The following is a 23,591-nucleotide window of genomic DNA, read 5'->3' as shown; positions in this document are numbered from 1 at the left end:
TTCAGTGGAGGACAAAATAGTTTTTGTCCAGTGATAATTAGCCTCCAAGCACTACTTTCTGAAGGGAAATTATTTAGAAAGTAAGACTGCAAATTCATACCCTATGTGTATGCAAATTGAAAATGCTATGCAAAAAAGCATTTCATCAATATTATTCTAATTTGTATAAAGGAAAAGACATCTCTCTGGACTAAATAGATGAATATCTAAAGAAACAAAATTTACCAAGGATTACAGAGAACAGAAACAAATTATGAATGGACCTATAAAAATAAGGAAAGTTTGTGAAACTTCAGAAAAGATTAAACCAGGAAAGTTGCCTGGACTAGACATATTCCCAGGTTCTTATTATAAATATTTTAAGGATGAATCTTTACAATCTTTACAAGATATGATGAATTTCATTTTACAGGGAGAAAAGATACCAGAAGTTGGAAAGAGGCCAGTATAGCATTAATAACTAAATAGGGATAAGATTTGACTTTAACAAGAAACTATATGCTGATATCATTATTGAATAATGACCACAAATCATTTACAGTGATTTGATTGATAGGCTGAAAATAATTTTGCAAGAATTTTTTCAGGAGAAACAATGTAGGTTTTTACCTAAAAGATAGTTAAAAGAATAATATTAGAAATCTGGTGGACCTTTAAGAGTATTTCAAACAACGTAATGAAAAACAAACCAATCTGGTGTTCTTAGGTGCCCAGAAGCCTTTGACAATTTGAACTGGGCTTTCTTGTTCAAAGTTTTGGAAGATTTGAACTTTGGAGGGAATTTTATAAAATGAGTAAGATCAATTACAGAAAACACAAATAATAGTTAATGGCAATCTTAAAAAGCCTTGTGAGATATAGGATAGGGATGCCAGCTGTCTCTTCTCTTGTTTATTTTAGCTCTTGAAATACTGAATAGACACAACATAAAAAGAATACCACTACCATATATGGCAAACATCTCAGAAAAAACCAACAGACTATTTCAACTACATGACATGACAGAAACATATAAACCAACCAAACTCCTCCAGAACATATTAAGTAAATCAAGAGACCCGGAAGTCCAAGAAAGGAAAAAAATCCAAACAAACAGAAATCATCTACAACTCTAGAGGACTGTAACAGCTACTATATAGGATAGGTAGAAGACTAGCAGAGCACATCCTCAAACACCAATTAGAGGTCAGAAGATACAAAAAAATATCTCCTTAATGGTAATACATGGGCAAACTTAACCAGAGTTTCAATCATATACAACAGAGGACTTTAATGGCTACTATATAGGATAGATAGGTAGATGACTAGCAGGATGCAACCTCAAACACGAATTAGAGGTCAGAAGATACAAAAAAATCTCATTAATCTTAATACATGAACAAACTTAACCATAGTTTGACCTGGGTATCTGTGAGCATCCCGACCAAACTAAATCCAAAAATGCTAGGGAGTTCCTGAAAGTCTGGCACTCAGACAAAAAGTCATCAATAGACAGATAGAAATAAACCATATGTACACATTTTTCAAAAGAGACAATACAAAAAGCTAAGAAGGAAACAAAAAAATCCAGAATATATCCTCTTCTGCACTCAGCATCTAGATAAGCAGGGATTCACACCAGACAAACAATCAACCAGAAAACAATACCCTAATCAAGAAGCCACCAAGAAGAAAACCACATCTCCCACCAAATCTAGCAGACTAAAAACGGAGCAAACCTCACACTCCCTTGTAGTGATGATGTTACCTAATTGGGTAATGAAATGTTTCCAAGCAAACAAGCAAGCATTAAGGATGTCACAGTTCAACCCTCAACTATTGGCATCATTTTTGTGTATTGCAGAGGACAAATTTTCTGTTTTCTTTCTTGTCTGATAAAAGACTAATAGTCTGTCTGAGAGACTTATGATAAGTAAGCCAATCTCGGAATAAGAGCATAAATATCTGCAGAGCCAAGATTTTCATCCAAGCTTAGTGTAAAGCATGATCGGAACTATTAACAGCTGTATCACTGTTGAGTTGAGCCTGCATATAAACAGCTATCAGATAAATAAAGGGAAAATTCACATTGATAAGACAGCCAGTTGGTAAAAGATAATGTTTGCATTGTGATGTCACAGGCATAAAACTTAATCCCTCAGGCAGGCAAGACTTTTTAGAACACATCCTTTAGATATTTTTATTCTGACAGCACTTGTCTTTCTTCACTTTCCCAAGTAACAAGCAGCATCTCAACAAATAAAAGATAATCAAATAGGAAACAGCTATTGCTCATTCCTTTTTAAAACCAGAAGAAAAGCTGAAAGAGCTGCTCACCTTGAAGATGTATTATTGCCATACTTCTTATAGATTATATTAATATTTTATTCAAAGTGATTTATAGAAGATATTTCATCAGCTCTCTGAGTCCTTTCTATTATTACCTAATGATGACAATGATCTTACTATTTAGCATCTTTTGTAATTTGCTAATAGCTGGAGTTCTATGACCATTTGACCATTTTGCTTCTAAATGATACAAAAGAAATAATACTAAAGATTGCCTAGGAATCTGAAGGGTGCACTCACACAGCTTTATCTTTATTTTATATCTGTTCTAAGCATAGCAATCCAGGCAGAAGCTTGAAAGTGGTGGGTGGATAGATGGGAGTGAACAGACAAAGGTTTAATTAAGAGAAACAGTTACTTAACTGTGCATTCTCCCCTCCCAAATATACTAGTAATTTTTTAAAAAAACAGCAGCAGCCCTGTTGACCATGGGAAAAGTAAGACCTACAACCTGAAAAACCAGTCAAAAGAAGATTCCTCAGCATCCTTTTTGTATTGAATTCTGATTGCCACAAGATAAAAAAGGTACAGCAAAACTGATAAAGACTGCTAAGAAGATCAACAAGGGTGATGAAGGGCTTGGATATTAAATTCTAGGAAGTTCAGTTAAAGAAATTTAGACCAATCAGCCTGAAACAATACCTAAGAAGATCTTGGAAAAGATAATCAAGCTACAGATCTTTGAATACCTAGACGCAAGCAAAATTATAACCAGAAACCAGCATGAGTTTGTCAAAAACATATCATGCTAATCAAATCTTATTTCATTCTTTGACAAAATGACTAAATTAGTGGATCAGTGAAATGCAGTGGACATAGTAACTTGGATTTCAGTAAGACATTTGACAAAGTAGACCACAACCTACTTTTTAGTAAGTTAAAAAATGTGGGATAGCATCATCACCAGATGGATTCATATCTGGCTGACAAACCACATTCGGTGTGTAGTCCTTAATGGAATTGCATCTACATGGAGGGAAGTAAGCAGTGGAGTACCCCAAGAGCCTGCTAAACCGTTCAATATCTTCATAAACGGTTTAGATGAGGGAAGAGAAGGGGAACTCATCAAATTTGCAGATGACACCAAGCTGGCAGGAATAGCCAATACCCCAGAAGATAGGCTCAAAATCCAGAAGGATCTTGACAGATTTGAACACTAGGCCCTATCTAATAAAATGAAATTCAGTGATGAAAAAGTAAGGTTTTATACTTAGGCAAAAAAACCCCCAAATGTATAGGTATGAGAATAGGTGGAACCTGGCTCAATAGCAGTAACTGCAAGATCAATCTTGGAGTCCTAGTGGACAATTACTTAAATATGAGCCAGCAGTATGGCAGCTGCCAAAAAAGCCAATGCAGTCCTACACTGAATTAATAGGGATAGAATCAAGATGACACAAAATCTTAGTATTGTTTTATAATGCCTTGGTAAGATCACACTTGGAATATTGCATCCAATTTTGGTCACCATAATATAAAAAAGATGTTGAGACTCTGGAAAGAGTGCAGAGAAGAGCAACAAGGATGACCGGGGAGGGGGGGGGGCTGGATACTAAAACATATGAAGAACAGTTGCAGGAATTGAGTATGTGTAGTCTATGGTGGTGCAGTGGTTAGAATGCAGTACTGGAGGCTACTTCTGCTGATTGCCTGCTACCAGCAGTTCAGTAGTTCGATTCTCAATGGCTCAAGGTTGATTCAGCCTTCCATCCTTATGAGGTCAGTAAAATGAGGACCCAGATTGTTGGAGAATATATGCTGACTCATTAAATTGCTTAGAGAGGGCTATAAAGCACTGGAAGCAGTATATAAGTCTAAGTGCTATTGCTATTGCTATTGCTATTGCTAGTGAAAAGAAGGATGAGGGGTGACATGATAACAGTGATCCAATGTTTGAGGGGCTGCCACAAAGAAGAAGGGGTCAACCTATTTACCAAAGCACCAGGACAAGAATTAATGGATGGAAATCAATCAAGGAGAGAAGCAACCTACAACTAAGGAGAAATTTCCTGACAGTGAGAACAATAAACCAATGGAATGGCTTCCCTCTAGAAGTTGGGGTACTCTATCATTGGAGGTTTTTAAGAAGAGATTGGACAGTGATTTGTCCAGAATGGTCCAGGGCTAGATCTCCTGCTTGTGCAAGTTTCCTTCCAACTCTGTTATTCTGTAATTTCTGAATTTAGTAAGTTTAACCTAAAAAGGAAAAAAGCTAAGGAGAAACATGATAGCAGTATTCCAATAAATGAAGAGGTATCACAGGGCAGAGGGTTTGGATTTATTTTCCAGAGCCACAAAGGGCAAGACAAGAAGGACCAAATGGCTGGAAGCTTTAGAGAGGAATCTAAGGAGGAGAAACATCTGAATGTGAGCACTATTAAGCAGTGGAATAGCTTGACTCCTAAAGTCATGAGTCTCCATCACTGGAGATTTTCAAGAAAAAAAAAGATAGCCATTTATATGGACTAGTATTACAATTCCTGCACAGGGAATGGTGTTAGACTAGATGACTTCCAAGGTTATTTCAACTGTATGATTCAGTGATTAATATCAACCTTTCTTTGACATTAGCTGTGCCTTTTGTGCTGATTAGTGAGACAAATTGTGGCCTTTGACCTTGAAAAAGTCTACCCTGTTTTAGGCCACCTGATCTAAAAAAATATTACACTGCACTAGTATATTCTCTGAGATCATGTAGGCTAATCCAACTGGAAGGGAATCAGAATTTATTGTATGGTGGGTGGCTGTGAAGCCTGGGAGAAAACAGGTTTTAGGAAATACCATTCCTGATTTATACAAGCAATGAAAACATCTTAGGTAGCCTTTTATTTTCCTGTTTGGCCTATGTGCAAGAAAATGATCCAGTTATTCTGAGAAGAAGCATGGGTTAATTAATATAAGCAATATGCTTAGAAGATAAGATTTAAGTGTTATTATTAATAATTTATCTACAATTTGCATCATTGCTTAGAAGTCAGGAGTAATGTGCCATGTAATTATATGATATGGACCATGGACTAAATTAGGCCCTTGAATGCATGCACACTGTCCCTTTGACATTAACAAAAGCTGTTGTATAAAAGCTTGCATGTGTATGTGTGTCTGGGCTTATTTCTATCACCTAGCAAATTCCACTGAATTAACAAGCAGCTAAAAGGTGAACATTTTGCAATCTATAAGCTCTGGTATGTAAAATGAAATGCTTTTGTACAATAAGTAATTCTTTTTGGGGTATCAATGTAAAATCCAGATGAGACTAAGTTATGAATAGTCTAGGAACAAAGTAGCTTGTAATTCTAAAATGCTTTTAATTTGTGCATCTTTTCCCTGCTCCCACAGTCTGCTGAATAAGGCTTCTATAGAGTAATCTAAACCTGGAAAGAAAAACATAGTTTACAGTGTGGCTATTAATGACAAATTGTTGACATTTGATTAGAGACAAATTGCATATGTAGCATGTGCTTTGGGGTTTTTATTTATTTAAGACAAGGGCAGGGAAAGTTTCTCAATTTTTAGGGGTTTTTTTCTTCAGGGAATTGTAAGGGGCATGGTGAATGTTACCACACCGCAACATCCATTTTCACAAACAAACAATGGTAAATATTTCAGTTCAGTTTATCCATTCTGGAAAAATGGCTTTTTAAGGGGTGTTCATGCAGCCCATGTACTACAGTTGGCTTACTCCTGGCTGAAGAGGTTTGTTTTGTTCTAATAAATTAAACTGATTGATTCTATTTTATTTATAATTATCCTAATAGAGTAAACATATCTACTCAGACAAGTATTCCCACTGAATCCCACAACTTCCCAAGGCAGTTTTATTGTTGAATGGCTCTTAAATTTAATTCTTTGTGATTTTAATCCATTCTTTCTTGTCCTGTTTCTGAAAAAAATCTAGTCTATCCCATTTTCTACATGATAGCTGTTCAAGTAAGTGACAACAGATATGTGTCTCCAGGCTAAACATAAAGATCTCCAACTATTCTTCATTGTTTTTTTCTTCTCAAGTTTCTTATCATTTTATTTCTTTTCTGAATATGTTCCATTTTTGTTTGTGAGGGGTCCTTGGTGCTCTCTGAGCTTGGTTGTTTTCTTGCAGACATTTCATTACTCAACATCGATTTTGTCATTGTCTTTCTAAGAACTGGAAGCAATATATTCTGACCAATATAAAATAGAGAGGAACAAGAATTTACCTTAATTGTACCATATTTCTGTTGATTCGACCTAGAATCACATCTACTTTCAGTTTTGATGCACTATGATATACAGAATATTTTTGCATGTACTCCTGCCACTAACTTTGATCTCATATCACAGCTTTGACTGTTCTTATCCAAACTGCATTTTCCCTGCTGATTTCACTCTATTTCTCCAGTTTGTCAAGATCATCCTAAATCTTCATACTGACCTCTAAGATGTTTGCTGTCCTTCCTACCTTTATGTAATATGCACATTTGATCATTATATATTCCAGCCCCTAATCCAAATCATTTATAAATCTGTTGAATAGTTCAGGGCCTAGAATGGAATCTTATAGCACATCACTCAACATCTCTTTCAACTTAATATAATAAAATCATTGATGTGTATTCATTAGGTATAATTGTTGATGGCCATCTATCAAGAATAATGTAGTAGTTGATTTTTTTCATACTGTAGCAAATGTTATCTAAGGTACATTCCAATACTTACACTTCAGGATTCTATGATTCTTTTGAAAAGCAATTAAGACTCTGAATTTAAGGTAATGGAAAATAGAAAAGTTATTTTGCGTTAATGGAAATCTTGATTACTGAAAAGACTAAAAGGGGAAGGAGAAACATTTCACTTTCTCCCTGCTGTGCTAACATCACCATGTCACCAGTTATCCCTGACATTGTTATTTTAAAATGTTTTATAATGTAGTTTATTGTTTCTTTATTTTTAAAAACAATTTGTAGAATAGCTATTGGTCCAAATCCATGAGAAAAGTGGGATCCAATACAATTTTCCTCCAGAGCTCAGGATTTTTATGCTATATAAAGGGATGATGATGATGACAGTGGTGGTGGTGGTGGTTATGATGATGATGATATTTTCAAGTAGAGATCAAGTTAATGTGGTGGTGCCAATAGTGATTGGCACACTTGATACCCTAACAAAAGAATTGAAAAAGGATTTAGGTGCCTTATGTAGTCCAAAAAGTGTTTTTTCAAGAGGCAACTGGACTTTCTTGTTTTTCTTTGAAGACATTTCACTTCTCATCCAAGAAGCTTCTTCAGGTCTGACAGATGGTAGAGAATGGAAGGATTTATAATCCTTGTAGACAGCTGGTCATTTGCATTCTTTTTAGAGAATCATTGAGGCCACTTGGAGCTTTATCTATGTCCTCAAGGTCACCTGAGTAGTGCAAATGGGTGTGGAGCCTTCTTGGAACTGCTGAAAGAACTGTGTTGTACAATAAACCTCCAAGTGGCCTCAATGACTCTCTAAAATAATACAAATGATGTATTATTATAGATCAAATACAATAAGAAGAGGATATTTGAAATGAATGCACCAGTTCTGGAAAGAATAACATCCATAATCAGATATAACAGAACAGAGGCTAGCAGACCAACATCGATTTATAATAAGAATAAAGTATTCACAGAAACAGAATTAGAAGAACTGCAAAGGTTTACCCAGGGCAAAGAAATCAAAGTCTTGCCAGAAGTAACTCAGAATGTAGAGGCAAACCAGGGGGAGTTGGCAGTAGAAAAATCCAGCAGAAATGGTAGAGAAACATTGAAGTGAAAGAACTAGTAATAACAAGAAAAGAGCAAGAAAGATCAAGAATTGGTAAGCACCAGGTGAAGATGAACTGCATGGTTTTTGGTTAAAACATTTACAACTGGTCTATATCCACTCATTGCCAAACAGATTAGCAACATACTTCAAGGAGGTGAAATTGAAGAGTGGCTAACATCTGGGGAAACCTATTTGATAATGAAAGATCCAGCAAAAGGGGCAACTACAGGCCAATTAAATTGCTTACCAGCAATTTTCAAATTGCTACCTGGTGTGTTAGCTGATGCAGTCCAACAGCATCTAATTGAAAACAAACTCTTTCTACCTGAGCAGAAAGGAAACCATCCCAATAGCAGAGGAACAAAAGATCAAGTCCATTGACAAAATGATTTTGGAAAAATGCAAGAGAAGAAAGATCAATCTGAATGTAGCAAGCATTGACTAGAAAAAGGCATTTGACTCTCTGCCACATGATTGGATAATCAAGTGCCTAGAAATAACAGGAGTCAATAGAAACTTTGTGCAAAGATTGATGGCCCAATAGAAGACACAATTGCAAGTCAGTGGTGAGAGACTGGGAGAGGTTAATATCAAGAGATGAATATTTCAATAAGATTCACTATCACCACTACTAATTGTCATTGCACTGTTTCCTCTGTCAACAATACTGACTAACTCAGGCCATAGCTATCAAACATCACAAACATTTGCCAGACTATCCCACATCCTTTACATGGATGATCTGAAGCTGTATGGAAAACCTCCATCTGAAATACAATCATTGCTCAACACTGTCTGTATATATAGCCAAAATATTGCAGTGGAGTTTGGATTGGATAAATGTACCACACTCACTATCAAACAAGGAAAAATAGTGAAAAGTGAAGGAATCAAATGCATACAAAGCCAGAATTGAAAAGGCAGCAACAGACAGTAAGTGCTGCCTATGCAAAGAAGCTGAGGAAACAGTGGACCACTTGGTAAGATCTCACAGACTGATTACAAGCAGCGGCATGACAAAGTAGCAACAATGGTACATTGGAAGATCTGCAAGAAATATCATTTGCCTGCAAGCAAGAATTGGTGGGACCATAAAACAGAGGAAGTCATAGAAAATGAAGAAATTAAATTGCTCTGGGACTTTAGAATTCAAACAGGCAGGTACCTGCCACAAAACACCCTAGGCTTAAGAATTGTTGATAAGAGAGACAAAAAAGTCTGGACAGTGGATGTGGCAGTGCCTAGAGGCAGTAAAAGAGAAGTGAAAAGAATTGGAAAAGATAAACAAAATACAAAGACCTACAAATAGAAATAGAACAACTGTGGCGAAGGCAAGGAAGGGTAGTACCTATAGCAATAGGCACCTTGGGTGCAATCCCAAAATAACTGGAGCATCATTTGAACACTATTGGCATTGACAAATTCGCCATCAGTCAATTGTAAAGGTCGCTTTACTCAGAACAGCTTATATCCTGCAGTGACATCATCAAACCTCCAGATTGGCCTATCCCAAGTCCTTGGTAAGGACTCAATAGGTATACAAAAATTCCATATCCAGTTTGAACATCTGGCTGACTGCAGGATGATCAATAGTAGTAGTAGTAATAGTAGTAGTAGTAATATAAATCAAATATTCTTTGAAAGACTGTCTTTTCCCTTTCTCTTTGAATGGGAAAATTCTCTTTCAGTCGATTTCTCCCCTGGTGTTTTTTCCATTCATTATCCTAACAAGACACTAAATGCTTACATCACCTCAAGCAGTTGCTGTTACCTCGGGAAAGAGAAAGCTGAAATATCAAAGAAGTCAGATTTACTATTTAGGAAAACAGGAGAGTCATAAACTTAAGTGAGAGAGGAAATGAAGAGAAGAATGTGGCTAGTTAAGATGACAAAATCCTTAGTTTATAGGTGAGAAAGCAGTTCCTTGTTTATGCCTGATTGCTTTTTTGCTGCTCAGCATTGGATAGCAGTTAGTCTCTAAGCAGCAAACAAACCACATGTACACATGGATGCACACACACACACACACACACACACACACACACACACACAGAGAGAGAGAGAGAGAGAGAGAGAGAGAGAGAGAGACAGACAGACAGACAGACAGACAGACAGACAGACAGACAGACAGACAGACACAGACACAGACACAGACACAGACACATATGTCTTGGCTGTAAGTAGAAGGAAGACATTATGCATTTACTAATAATATTGTATTAACCTGGAGGCTTATTGGAATTTGGAACCTGCAATAGGAACATAAAAGTTGATTTCATCAGTATTACAAACTACAAGCATCTCTTATATTTTCATGAAGCCTCTGGATATGTTTTAGGACTGTAATTTACGAAGATGCTGGCAACAGAGTTTCAAAGGCAGACCCCCAAAAAGTGTATCTGTCTAAATATAATTGCTGGAGAATGCAACTAGGCAGAATCGGAAGGTGGTCTTCGGACACTAGTGGAGAAATCAAGTTTTCCTTCTTGAGTCCAGTAACAAAGAAATGAGAGTTTTTTAAAATCTTCATTGGATTTTAAACTGAAGTTGTTGGATAACATTCAGATAGTCCTTGATTTAGGAATGTACCTATTAACTTATGTAACCTTATTATGGCTTTTACATATGAGATGATACTAAAGTTTTGCATGACCTTAATGTCTCTCTATATTGTAATTGTTTATTTATTTGGTAAGCTTTCTTATGTTTTGGGTTTTTTTTATGTTGTACACCATCCTGGCTTGCATCTTGATAAAAAGTTCAGATATTAAATAAGCAAATTTAAAAAAGGAAAAAAGTTTATAAATTGCAGTTTTTATAAGGGTTTGCAACAGTCTAGCCCTTGTCACCACTGCATGTCTCTGTTAATCTGAGATTCAAATCTGGCAAATCTTAGTCCAGGGGTCACCAAACTCTACAGCTCATTGATCCTTTTATGAAATTTAAGATTATTCATTTGTTCCCAAACATATATATTTATAATAACACTATTATTAAAATAATTTAATAAACACTAATAGATCTATAAATAACAACAATAATGGATCATTCTATCAGTCTTTGAAGATGAAGAGTAACCACCCTGGCGAATCCTGGCTTGGCCAAAACCTTCTGGCTTCTTTATTTTTCCCCCAAGAATAACTAGACCAATATAATTTTAATTCTGGACTAACCTGATGGTTTGTAGTATAAAACCCATTATCCAACTTGGTATTCATAAAAAGAATGATGGTATTTCATTCTAATTTGGAAGGCATCAGACTATAATGAATTATCCTAGTCATATCAAGCTCCTACTGGTGACTGACGTTGATGATGATAATGAGGAATATTTTCAAGTAGAGATCAAGTTAAAGTGGTGGTGTCAATAGTAGTTGGTGCATTTGATTCTGTAATAAAAGATTGGAAAAATATTTAGGTGCCTTAAATGCAATTCCAAAACATCTGGAAGAATTAGATCTCAGCCATATTTGTTGGTATGTTAATCTGAAAAGTTAATCAACTAGCATGTGTCATAAAGTAATGAACACTGTAATTCTTAACATGCAATATTGTTGTATCTGCATTAAATATTGCTATCCTTGCAAGGGAGGCCAAACAAGAGCTCAGATGAATTACTGTAATTATGCTTTATTATGAGGTTATTACATTAACAGAGAATCTTGCAAATATGAAAGTACATTTCTGCCTTGTTACCCTTACAGCCCAAGAAACTAGGCAAGAACTGGCTGGAATAGAACTACATCTAAAACCCCTATTAAAATTATGAATATACAAGCAACTGTAAGGAATTCCCTTCACATCCAGTCTTCATATTGGCAAAAGGCTTTAAAACAAACAAACAAAAAACCAGAACCCCACAAAAACTCTACTCACTTTTACCTATCACTCTTGGGAAAACTTCATGTCTCAAAACATTAAGCATATGTTTACATACATAATGTGTAATTTGTTTTATATAAAAATTATATGTACTGTATATATGTATGTATGTACTATATATGTGTATGTATACTGTACATATATACACATTAGAATAAGAAATAGAAAACTTTCTGGCACTTTGGCTATTTAAGTTACAGTATATGCTACATTTGTATAGCCTTCTGATGCCATACCAACATTTCCTTCAGCCCTCTGCTAGAAATCAGCCTATTCAAAAGCTCCCTTAAGTCTCAGTTTTTGTATTGTTGAAATATTCATCCAGTGGCATGTTGCTAATCTATTGGTATTCATGGAAGCAGCATCTAAAGGATTTGAAAAAAGTGCTTTAATGTAAGGAGTGGTTCTGATTCACCCTGGCTAAAATTCTACAGGGATCTCTAGAACTGATTGCATGAAGTTATTTAAAATATCATTTCTGGCTGCAAGAATTTCATAGGAATCTCTAGAAATTGATTAAAGATATCCAGATTTTAGCCATGGGTGGAGAAAGATAAATGCTAGATTACCAATTTACTTCCATGAAATCTAGGTTGGATAGCTTTTGCATTCCTAGCTGGCCTTGAGAAGTCTGTCTTCTGATCCAGCATTATATTATTATTATTATTATTATTATTATTATTATTATTATTATTATTATTATTATTATTATTGTTGTTGTTGTTGTTGTTGTTGTTGTTGTTGTTGTTGTTGTTATCATTATTATTATTATTTAAATGTATATGCCATCAGTCTCCTTATACAGTGTGTTACTTCCATTTTTCTTAATCTTTCTTCTTACAGCAATGTGCTCTTGTCAATAAGTGGAGGTCCCATTGTCACACAGATTGATATTTTTTCTATAAATATTAAGAAGGCATTAAGATGAAACCTGCATTTACAAAATACATTTTATGCTGTAAAATTTTTCAAAACATATGTCTTTAGGGAATTATATGGAGTTGGACAATTATATGGAGTTGGATATGGATATTCCTCTTCTTCGTGCAAATGTATATTTTCCAGTAATTAATATATAGGCATCCTGAAAATGTCTCCTATTGTTAACATGATTGTCTAAGAAGAACTACAGCTAAATTATAATAATGGAATATTTAAATTAACAGTGACAACAATGGAGAATTTAAAGCCATCAAAACTGAAGAGAATGTATGGGACAATTTTCTTCCTAATTTGTGCAATTGTAAAGCCGTGTAAATGCCGTGCCTATGGGGAGAAATATTTTTATAAATAGAGTATAGCCAAATGGGAATTTTTCCATTGGGCCCTGGAATAATTAAGATCATAATCATGAAAGCAGTCTTGTGTGAATTCCTTATTTATTTTGTAAACCTTGTACAAAGAAAAGATGGAGGGTATTTGGAGATTCAAATACTAGGAAAATAGAAAGATTTGGTTTTAACAGATCTGAGCCATGTTCCTTGGTAAAAATAAATATTAGTATGTCATTTTGGGTTTTATACTACATTGGGTTTTGCAATGCAGTTCCTAGCTAGAAAATTAAACCAAAAGAAAGCATTAGAAAATTTCAGGGTTTTTTTTGGAAGTGTACTTTGAATAAAAGTATACTCATTTACTGTCTGTAAAACTGCCCCAATTCAAACACACTATTCATATGACATTTTAATCTAGATTGTGGAGAGTGGCTTTGCATAATGGGGCTGCTATAGACACTTTGCCTCTCAATCAACAACTTAATAACTGGTCAACACCCCAATCAACAACTAAAAAGCCACACATACAACCAGGCACCATACAAATACTATGCATAGAATAGCCCCAAACATACGTTTTGGTAACAGAGAAGTTCCCTGAGGATGGGCTCCAGCATGAGTCCAAAAGCTCAGAAGACTAAACCTCTGGTCCTGGTAACCGACCCAGAATGAATTCTGCAAGTTTGCCTCTCTGTTTGCATTAGGGCATGTCCCTTGCAGCTAAATGGACTAAGGGAGAAGTAGCAGCAAACAGCAACAGGGCAGGGTAGATGGCTCCCATTTCATGTGAGGTGATACTGACCCTATTTGTACTATGGTAAATAAAGAGATAGTCTTTTTGATTTATATCAAGATGTAATAATTTTCCTCCCATCTTGCAGTCACTGAGAGAATACAAAAAAGGGTTATCTTTCAGTTGAACACAGACCTTGGGAATCATGTGCTACCTGTGCATAAAGCCATGTAAGTACCCCCAGATTCACCATATCATGAGGAGCCGTGGTGGTGCAGTGGTTAGAATGCAGTATTGCAGACTAATTTTGCTGACTGCCAGCAATTCAATTCTCACTAGCTCAAGGTTGACTCAGCCTTCCATCCTTCCGAGGTCGGTAAAATGAGGACTCAGATTGTTGGTGTAATATGCTGACTCTGTAAAGAGGGCTTAGAGAGGGCTGTAAAGCACTATGAAGTGGTATATAAATCTAAGTGCTATTGCTATTGTTATGATTGAGTCAGCTATGTTGTATGAATATGGCCTAAAAGTGATTATTAAATCAGTATTCAGACCTATTTGTAATGTAGGGTTCTGTAACTGGAACCAAAAAAAGAAACAAATTGTGTAACAAATTGCTATCTCGCTTTTGTAATCAGTGTTTGCATCGGACAAATTTCATGCAAGCATGGGTAACATGTACACGGATGTGATGTACTGAAAGAGGAAATAAGGGAGTGTACAGGAATGATTGATGTCTTCCTTATACTGTAATAACTCTGTTGTCTGATTTTCATTGGCTAACAAAGTTTAGAAAGCAATGCTACTAACTTTCTAAGGTGTGGCACTTCTGAACGTAACTGCTGCCAGTGTTCAGACTGTCTTCCCACCCAGGACTTATTTCGATTGAAAATAAAGTGCTGTATCTTTAAGAAACCTCTGCTTGGGTTTTCATGATTGGATTTTTATGATTTCACAAGTTTTGCCAAGGGCCACTGACCTTACAGTATCAATCTTCCAAATGAGAGATGCTATGATTTGGCACTTTCCCCCAAAAAGTATTAGGATGCTGATTGGCAAGCAGTCTTCAAGAATTAATTAATGATTAATGTATATATGTATTTCTGTTATCTTATGCACTGTATAGTTTGGTTTCCTTTTTTTAATATGTATTTTTCCTTCTTTAATAATTTTGTGTTTCCTTTTTCTTTTTGTCTCTAGTTAATAAAAAGAGAATTAACTAAAGATCAACTCATAAAATCTGGTGACTTGCCAGGTTTAAATTAAGACCTGAAATGGCTAAAATTAAAGTAACTATCATGATTTTAAAGGGCCACTTGAGGCCTGTGAATTATTCACTGATGAATATAATAATTATCTAGCTAACACATCATTATATTTTTAGTATTTAGAAAAACAACATTAAAAGTTGTTTACATAGACCTACCATGTTAAATCAAAAGGTGATTGAGGTCTGTTGCATCTCTTGCACATAAAGTTTTTTTTTTAAATCCAACTAGACTGTTCCATGTAGCTTGTAATTGGGCTATTGACTTAAAAATGCTAGCCAGATCTTCACATAATGTATTGGGATTTTTTCTGCACAGCTGGTTGGATTTCCTTTTTCCTCCCTCTCCTACTTTCTTCCAATGTACACTCCCACTCCCCTCAGTTCACCTGCTTTTGTTTGAAAAAGAAATCAAAGCTTGAACTAGAGCTTGAAATAAAACATTCTTTCTTTGATGGATTTCAAAGCAAATCTTTAAAAAAAAAATACATGAGGGGAGTATCACCATTTATCTCAGCTTTCAGAAACTCATGCCCTCCCTTAAATAAATATAAAGGGGACAAAATATCTGCCATAATGAAAACAGTTTTTAATTAGAATGGGTATTGTTGGCATTCGTAGCAGCCATCTTGTTGTAGGAGAATGATTTGCATATTGATAGTGTTGTAGTCATGTAGCACAGTGGCCTAGAGGTAAAGATGCTCGCCTCCCATTCGGAAGGTTGAGAGTTCAATTCTAGTGTCAACTGCCACTTTATGCTTGCTTATGCTTCACTATGTGGTGACAGACTGCCATAAACTATGTGGAGAGGGAATGAAGGGGAGGAATGCTTTGGGAAATGGAAGTAAGTACTGTACCTCCTCGAGATGCTGCCTCAAGCTGCCTCAGCTGGAAGAAGGAGGCAGCTGCATACCAAACTAGCACTTGGACTGACCATTTTGAAAACATCTTGCCTGAACTTGACTGGTTACATGGAGGTGGGCAATGAGAGATAGTTAAGGGAGGAAAAAGTAGAACTTAGGGATTTGGGTGTGCGATTCTCAGTTCTGGCTTTGCAATACTGCAATACACTTGATCTCTACTAAACTATTCCTTTCTCAACAAATGGAGTCAGGGATCATTTCTATTTAAAGGTTTAAGTTGTGGCAGATTTAACACCTAGGCAGTGACATATGTTTCTCTATCAGGGTGCAAAGAGAAAACATCTGTTGCAAACTCCACATAGACATCAGGAAGGGCATCTGGCCAGTAAATGCTCAACTCCATTCTGTCGCCCTGACCTCGCCCCAAAGCAAAAGATTAATAAGGTCATAAAAAGAAAAAAATAGTGTTGTAGTCATGCATCTCAGATTGTTCTACCTTCTCTACATTAAGCGTGTCTTTTCAGTTGAATAAAATTTTGGGGAAGCATAAGATTGAGAAATATGCAAACTGCATCTTATTGCAGCTGCATAAAATGAGAAACTAACTTACCAGGTGTTTGTAACACAAGCTCAAAACAATATTTGTAGATGGTTTCTCCTCCTCTTCCTCCTCCTATTAGGGAGCCCACAGAGGCACACAGAACTCATAGCAAAAACGTCTATGAAGATTCTCAGTCATCAATGTCATAGTTGTATCAAAAGTGGTTTTTTTACATTTTTGAACTGGACTGATTTTTTGAGGAAGAAAATGTTTTGCTTCATATCCTGGAAGCTTTTCCCCACCATCCTGTGAGAACCTATCATTCTCCCCCTCAACACCAACTAATCTCAACTGTCAATAACTGTCCTTCCATCTCCCACACCATCCAATACAACTGATAAAATGGCCAGGATAGGAAATGAAATGTCTTCTTCCTCAAAAAAATCAATCCACTTGCCTTTTCAAAAATAAAAACCACGTTTGATATATCACAGCAAAAACATCTGCAATAAGAACATAAAAGTGCAGCAATATCCATTCAATAGTCAAACAGTTTACCACACACTGCAATACTATAGTTTATCAGAATGAATATATATGAGCCCATAATTAACTTCAAGGCATACTAGTATTAGAGTTATTGTTAATCTGTAAAGATCTGAGTAAATAAACATGTCTCAAATGGTAATTTGAAGTCACAATAGCTATAGTTTCCTCAGTAAAAAGTTTGATAATTATGCCACTATGGTGTTACCTAGTTGGGTAAAAAAGTTGAGTAATTTGCAAGCAACCAACCACGTTCAAAGGGAACCAAAAACTCCACAGTTCAACCTGAACTCTGTTGGATAAGAGACTATATGCAGTTCAGATAGTTGGAGCACAATCACAAAATCAGACTTCAGTCTAATCCTACTGTGGACAAGAGACACAGGTAAGATCATGGGCCATGCTTCTCCTGCTGACTTGTATGTAAGTTAGGTGGTATTGAGAGAACTGGTATTTCAAATACTTGCTGAATTTCTCTTACTTGATGATACATTAATCAAATTATTCATAAATTAGTTATTTCATACACAAATATATGACATATGTGGAGAAATGTTTCAGGTCTAAAGGTTCGTTGGTTCTGAGCAAGCACAAAGATGGGGATTTTGTTTGCTAAAGAAGACTAGGTCATGGTTTGCTAGACAAGACATTGACTGATGAAATCTTTTGCTATTAAAAGAAGGATATATTAATATCTGAAGTACTAATTATACACAGAGATATTTGGTTACTTAGAAAAACATCCACAGGTCCTATTGTACTTCACAAAATCATAATGGTATTTTGTGACTGGTAGGGATCCACAAGGAATCATCACTTTAGATCTGAGCACATATGACATTTCAAAATTCTCCACCAAATTTGTGGGCAGAGAAGTTCTCCAACAATTTATTGCGACAGGTATCCTGCTACTAGAGTACACAGAAGCATCAAGAAAAGTAAATATTTCCTTCATAATATTTTCCCTCATGATTTAATGGAAATGTGAAAAGCCAGAGAGGCTGTAATCTTCTGGAGAGAAGATTGTACAGGACATGAATGTACAAGTAAATAAGGGCCAAGATACTATGCAACATCATGTAATATCTCTGAAAATTTGCTCCTACGTGGAAAAAAATAAAATAAAAATTTCTTTATCAAATTGTATAAACATTGATAGGAAAAAAGGTATAGGTTCAGAATTTGTTTTATTTATATTACATTTTGGTAGTACTTTCATCGATCAATGAAGGGAATATTATACTTCATCAATTTTATATATTTCTGACTTTGTGATCTGAAATAAATTTGCAATTACATTCCCTGATCTCTGGACTGGCACTGCTGATCCCATGTTAGTTAACATTTATTTTTGCAAAAGAGTGGATTGTTAACATCCACTTTAGTTAACACCCACTTTTGCAAAACAGAGAGAGTGGATACAGTTGACTGAATCATTATATGCCATAGCTTTTTACTACATTGATGCCTGGCCCCTATAGTACCATCATTTTATTTCGTATATGGCAGTGTGTGCAATAAACATTGGGATCTTTGCCATACAGTATATAAAACCACCCACATATTTTCCCTATGACAAGATACTTTTGTAACCGGCTGTATTACTAGCATGTACTATAGGCATGGGGAGTAACCCATGCCACTAAGACAATGACCTTTAGAGCTATATTGTTTCTCTGCATTTATTGACACTACTGCTTACTTGTGTTTTAAGCACAGATCTTTTACAAACTCATGAACTCCTCCACACAGCCTCTTACTAACTGAGCCAAAGGAGCAATTTTGCAGCCTTAACTAGATGTTATCATCATTTCTCTTTTAATGTGTTATTGCTAATTTGCCTCCCGAGTCCTTTAACTTCCAATTTAATGGAACACAGGGGCAGTATTTTTTCCACTAGTATTTTCCCCCACTAGGGTTTACAAAGTAAAAAGGGTAAGCAAAGCCAAGGAATAAATAAAAATAGTCAGTTAACTAGAGAAGAATGGCAGTAAAAAGATCACCTACTTTCTATCTTTCATCCTCTTGTTAAAAGTTCAAAAATAGAATCCCTTTCCATCACTTGTTACTTCCCTAATATTTAGGAATTTCACTGGAATGCTGTGTGTGAAACACCGGTTTTTGCCTTTTAAAGGCAATATAATATTCATAATCCTAGACTTTGTTATAACCAATCTCCCAATATCTGAAAACTTGACCAAGTTGTTCTTACTGCCTTCCCAATGCCAAGTAAATTCCTTAAATAATTGCCATCACTTACCTCTGCCCCAATGAGACTTCATTCTTTCTAAGTCCAAGTGTCTTTCCAATGCTTATGACAGAGAAATCTAAAACAGGGAAATTACTAATTTTTCCATTTCATATTCAAGAATTTTCTATTATTAAAACTTTTTGGAGGAGAGTAATTCTATCTCACCTTCATGGTTTTGCAGTAAATTTGAATGAATATGGCATGCATCACAGAGCTTAGTTAACTATTCTATCTGGAAGGATTGCTAGGAAATTAAGATGAATAAATTATGAGGCTGGTCACTGATGGTGTAACTAAATGCAATATTTCCACTTCCAAAAGTTATTTTATGACAATGTGATCTTTATTACATTTCCATTTCGTTACTATTCTGAATAATGAAACAATTACAATGAAACAATAATTGAAAGTGTACACAAATAAAGTTTGATTTTCTCTCATTGCATATACCATAGCATTCATGTTTGTTTCTCAAAAGTTCATGGACATTATACAAACAAAAAGAATATAGAAATACTTACACATTTGAAGCAGACAATGTAGAAGCATATAAAATCATGCATGTCATAGACAACATGGAAAGACAGAAGGTGTTTTTTTTTTCCCTGCTCACACATTATTAGAATTTGAGGTGCTCTACTGAAACTAAATGAAAGTTTGGTCACCACCAATATAAGATGCACAACAAAGCACACCAGGAGAAGGTTTGATTACTCAGGATGCATAGAAGGAAATACTTTCTTACACAGTGCATATCAAACTGTGCTGCTAGGAATTATGGACCTAGGAGCCAATTGGATTAATTTTAAAATCACCCTGGGTAAGTTCATAAGGAATCAGATCAATGCATGTTAGTTTTTATGACTGTTTGCTATCTCCTAAATCATAGACAGCATTTTTAGGAAGAAAAAGTGAAAAGGGGCTATTACTAGGCTTATATATGATAGAAGTAAAGGAAAGGTCTTCAAACTTTAATATTGAAAGAGAAATTTAAAATTGAATTTGCTGTAGTGGAAACTTACTGAGTGGAGAAACAAGCTTACCAAAGAAACTATAATGGATGGAAAACAGGAAAGGATAGCATAAAGGGAGGATGTAAGATAAATATGTAGACAAAAATTAACTGGGTCTTAGAGTGGGAAAGGAAGAATACAAGCTATAAAAATAATTGTAAGAGGAAATGTCTAGCCAGGGAAACTTAACTAAACTGAAAAACAGGAAAGAACATATTGTTCTAAGGGGCCCAGAACTCAAACCCAACAATTGAATATGTCTAATATTTTATATTATTAATGTGCATGTGATGTATGATTTAGTATGTAGCAAGATATAGGTAGAGATGGTTGGAAAGAGTGTAACCTCACAGTACCTCAGCCAATGGGGAAAGAGGAGGGATGTGGCGGCCAGGACAGAGTTGGGTTGAAACCTTTGAGAGAACCAAGCTTTGATAGCTTCTCTCCCCACTTATTGCAATAAATGAAACAAAAGGCCTTCACTGGGTCTTGGCTGGTTATTGGTCAGGTGAGCTTGCCTCTGGTCATGAAGGAAAGTAGCCAGGAGTACATAACATATGTTTCCCAGAAATGCCCAGATGCTGTAAGACATAGAGTATTGCCCCATGAACTAATTGAGCAAAACTCTTCTTATACTGTATTTCTCTGATAACCTACAAATAGTATGAATTAGTATTAGATCATATTCAGTACTGCTGAGAGAAATATTAATTCATATCAATCAATCCTAAGATGTATCAATATAAAATTGCTGCTTGATATTACCAGAAAGAATAGCAATAAAATGTTTTTTTAAAAAAAGGGAGACAAAGAATGGCTTTCTAAGCAAGGATTTGGTCTGCTTGGAAAAAGAAAGTTCATATAACCAAAACAAACAAGCTCTTTAAATAGTGTTGGGGGCGGGGTAAGTGACATTATTTTCAAACAGCTCCCCCCACCCCTGAACATCCAAAACTTCTGCCATTTTGCTTTCTCCAAAATAACACTGGAATTGCAGAGCCCTAAGAAAGTTCTTCCCTGTTGAGCAAATAGAGCTGCTGATCATCAAACAGCTTTCACATTCTTACTGACGAAGGAAGTAAACTAAATAATTGTCCTAACAACCAATAGCAAGAATCCCAGCAGTTATAAAGCAGCACAATAAAAAACACCAGGAGAAACAGATTTAAAAAATGCATGATCTAAGAGCTCTAATTAAAAAAGTCTCCATAGAATGAGATTAAGCCAACACTACGTGGTTTTATGGATGAGCATTATTGTTGTTGTTAATATCACTGTACTAATTCCCAGTCATATATATTTCCTAGGACTTAATTTACATGCTCACTCAAATTCAAGTAAATATTCTTCTGCAATACCAGCTTGTGGTGCAAACACCTACATGGCAATTCAGAATTAAATTTTATTAAGTTCAGTAGGACCATCTCTCAGGTAAAAATGCACAGGATCATAGCTGAAATTCATTCCAATATCCCGATTCACTAAATAAATAATGAAATGCACTATTTCAGTGTTATTATCAATGATTAATTAATGAAGAATGACCTAACAGAAAGAACGAGACATTGACCATCAAGGAGATATTCGATGTCAATTGTCCGACTAGTAAACTCAAAATTAAGGAATCTTCAAGGCTTTGGGGTGCCATAAAAAATAAAAATGTATTGAATACCTATCTTGGAACTGAAGAAGCAAATCAGCTCTGGTTTTCCTGTGTGAAAATTTGCTTAGTTAAACAATAGCTTCCCATGCCTCCATTCACTGGGTGCTCCCATTGTCCAATCATAGAACTTTGGCTTGTTATGGGAACAGTCCACTTCTCCGTCAAGCACCTGCATTAGTGACCTTGGCATTCCTATAGGCTCTCATGGTCCGTAGATGGCTTCTTAGAATCCCATTTCCTCCCTGCGCTTTCTACCTTTTGTATGGCAAGTTGATTAGCAATAAAGGTTAGTGGGTCTCAGTCTTGACACTCAGCATGTTTTTCATCTTCTCTGTAGCTATTGAGGCCAAATTTTAGAAGTAGGATATATTTTGCCAAGGATCAGCAGTGGAGCAAAAGATTCTGGGTAGGGCAAGTAAAAACAGAAATGAAAGTCCCATTGGTTGCATGTTATGTATTCATTAGAATTCAATTCCATCTTTCCTTTATGAACTATGTGATCTACATACTATTCCCTTCTGTTTTTCATAATAGCAACAACAGTGCTTTGAGGTTGGTTGGATAGATAGAGAATATCTGGCCCAAAGTCATCAAGGGAACTTTTCTGGAAGTTCAGTCTGGGTCTCTCACATTGACATATGAACCAAGATTCATAGTCTTGGTTATGGAACTCAACTCCCCAAACATGTTCCATTATCTTTAGTTATTAACATACTACGTTGTTGTTCTTTCAGATATTTGAAATGCTTTGCCAATGTTGGGAAAAATTATATTTTAACTTGGCAAGAACTTGGCATTTCTTTTACTTTATGGATTTAACTGCTATTCATTAATCTGCTTTATTTTTTTGCATATTAATGTTAACTTGCTTAGCATGTATTATTGCTTATTATTGCTTTGTTTTAAATTATATCATGCATTACCATGGGATAAATATTATGAAAGGCAATATATGCATGCCAATATTTATCAAAGACAGTAAGAATAAAACACTATATACTGCACTCAGTACTGTTCATCTGGTGGACTGAACAAATGGCTTCTATGCTAGAATGGGAAAAGGGCAATGACAGCCACCCCGCAAGTGTAAAATTCTTTAAAATGTGTAAATATGGAGACAATTATTATTTAACTAAATTCTATACTTCTTCCTTTGCTAGAGAGTACATGAAAAGCACAACTATATTAAATTACAATTAAAATTGGAATAATGAACCCAACAATCCATACACAACATTCAAAGAGAGAGGGCCTTGCTATAGACAAAGATTTCTAGAAGGCATCTAAAACACATCAGTAGGGATGCCTCCTGAATGCTGGAGGTGTGGGAATGTTACAGCAAATGAGTGCAAACACAAATAAGCCTCCTTGCATGTTACCAAATGACAAACAACAGATTCTGGCAGAAAGAATAAAGCTATTGCAACTGCTGGAATTGCATCCCTTTTCCACTGGAAA

The sequence above is a fragment of the Protobothrops mucrosquamatus genome, unplaced genomic scaffold (genome assembly GCF_001527695.2).
Source record: "Protobothrops mucrosquamatus isolate PMUCROS unplaced genomic scaffold, P.Mucros_1.0 scaffold113, whole genome shotgun sequence".
NCBI classification, from domain to species: Eukaryota; Metazoa; Chordata; class Lepidosauria; order Squamata; family Viperidae; genus Protobothrops; species Protobothrops mucrosquamatus.
The sequence above is the reverse complement of the archived record's forward strand: the minus strand, read 5'-3'. Positions refer to the sequence as shown.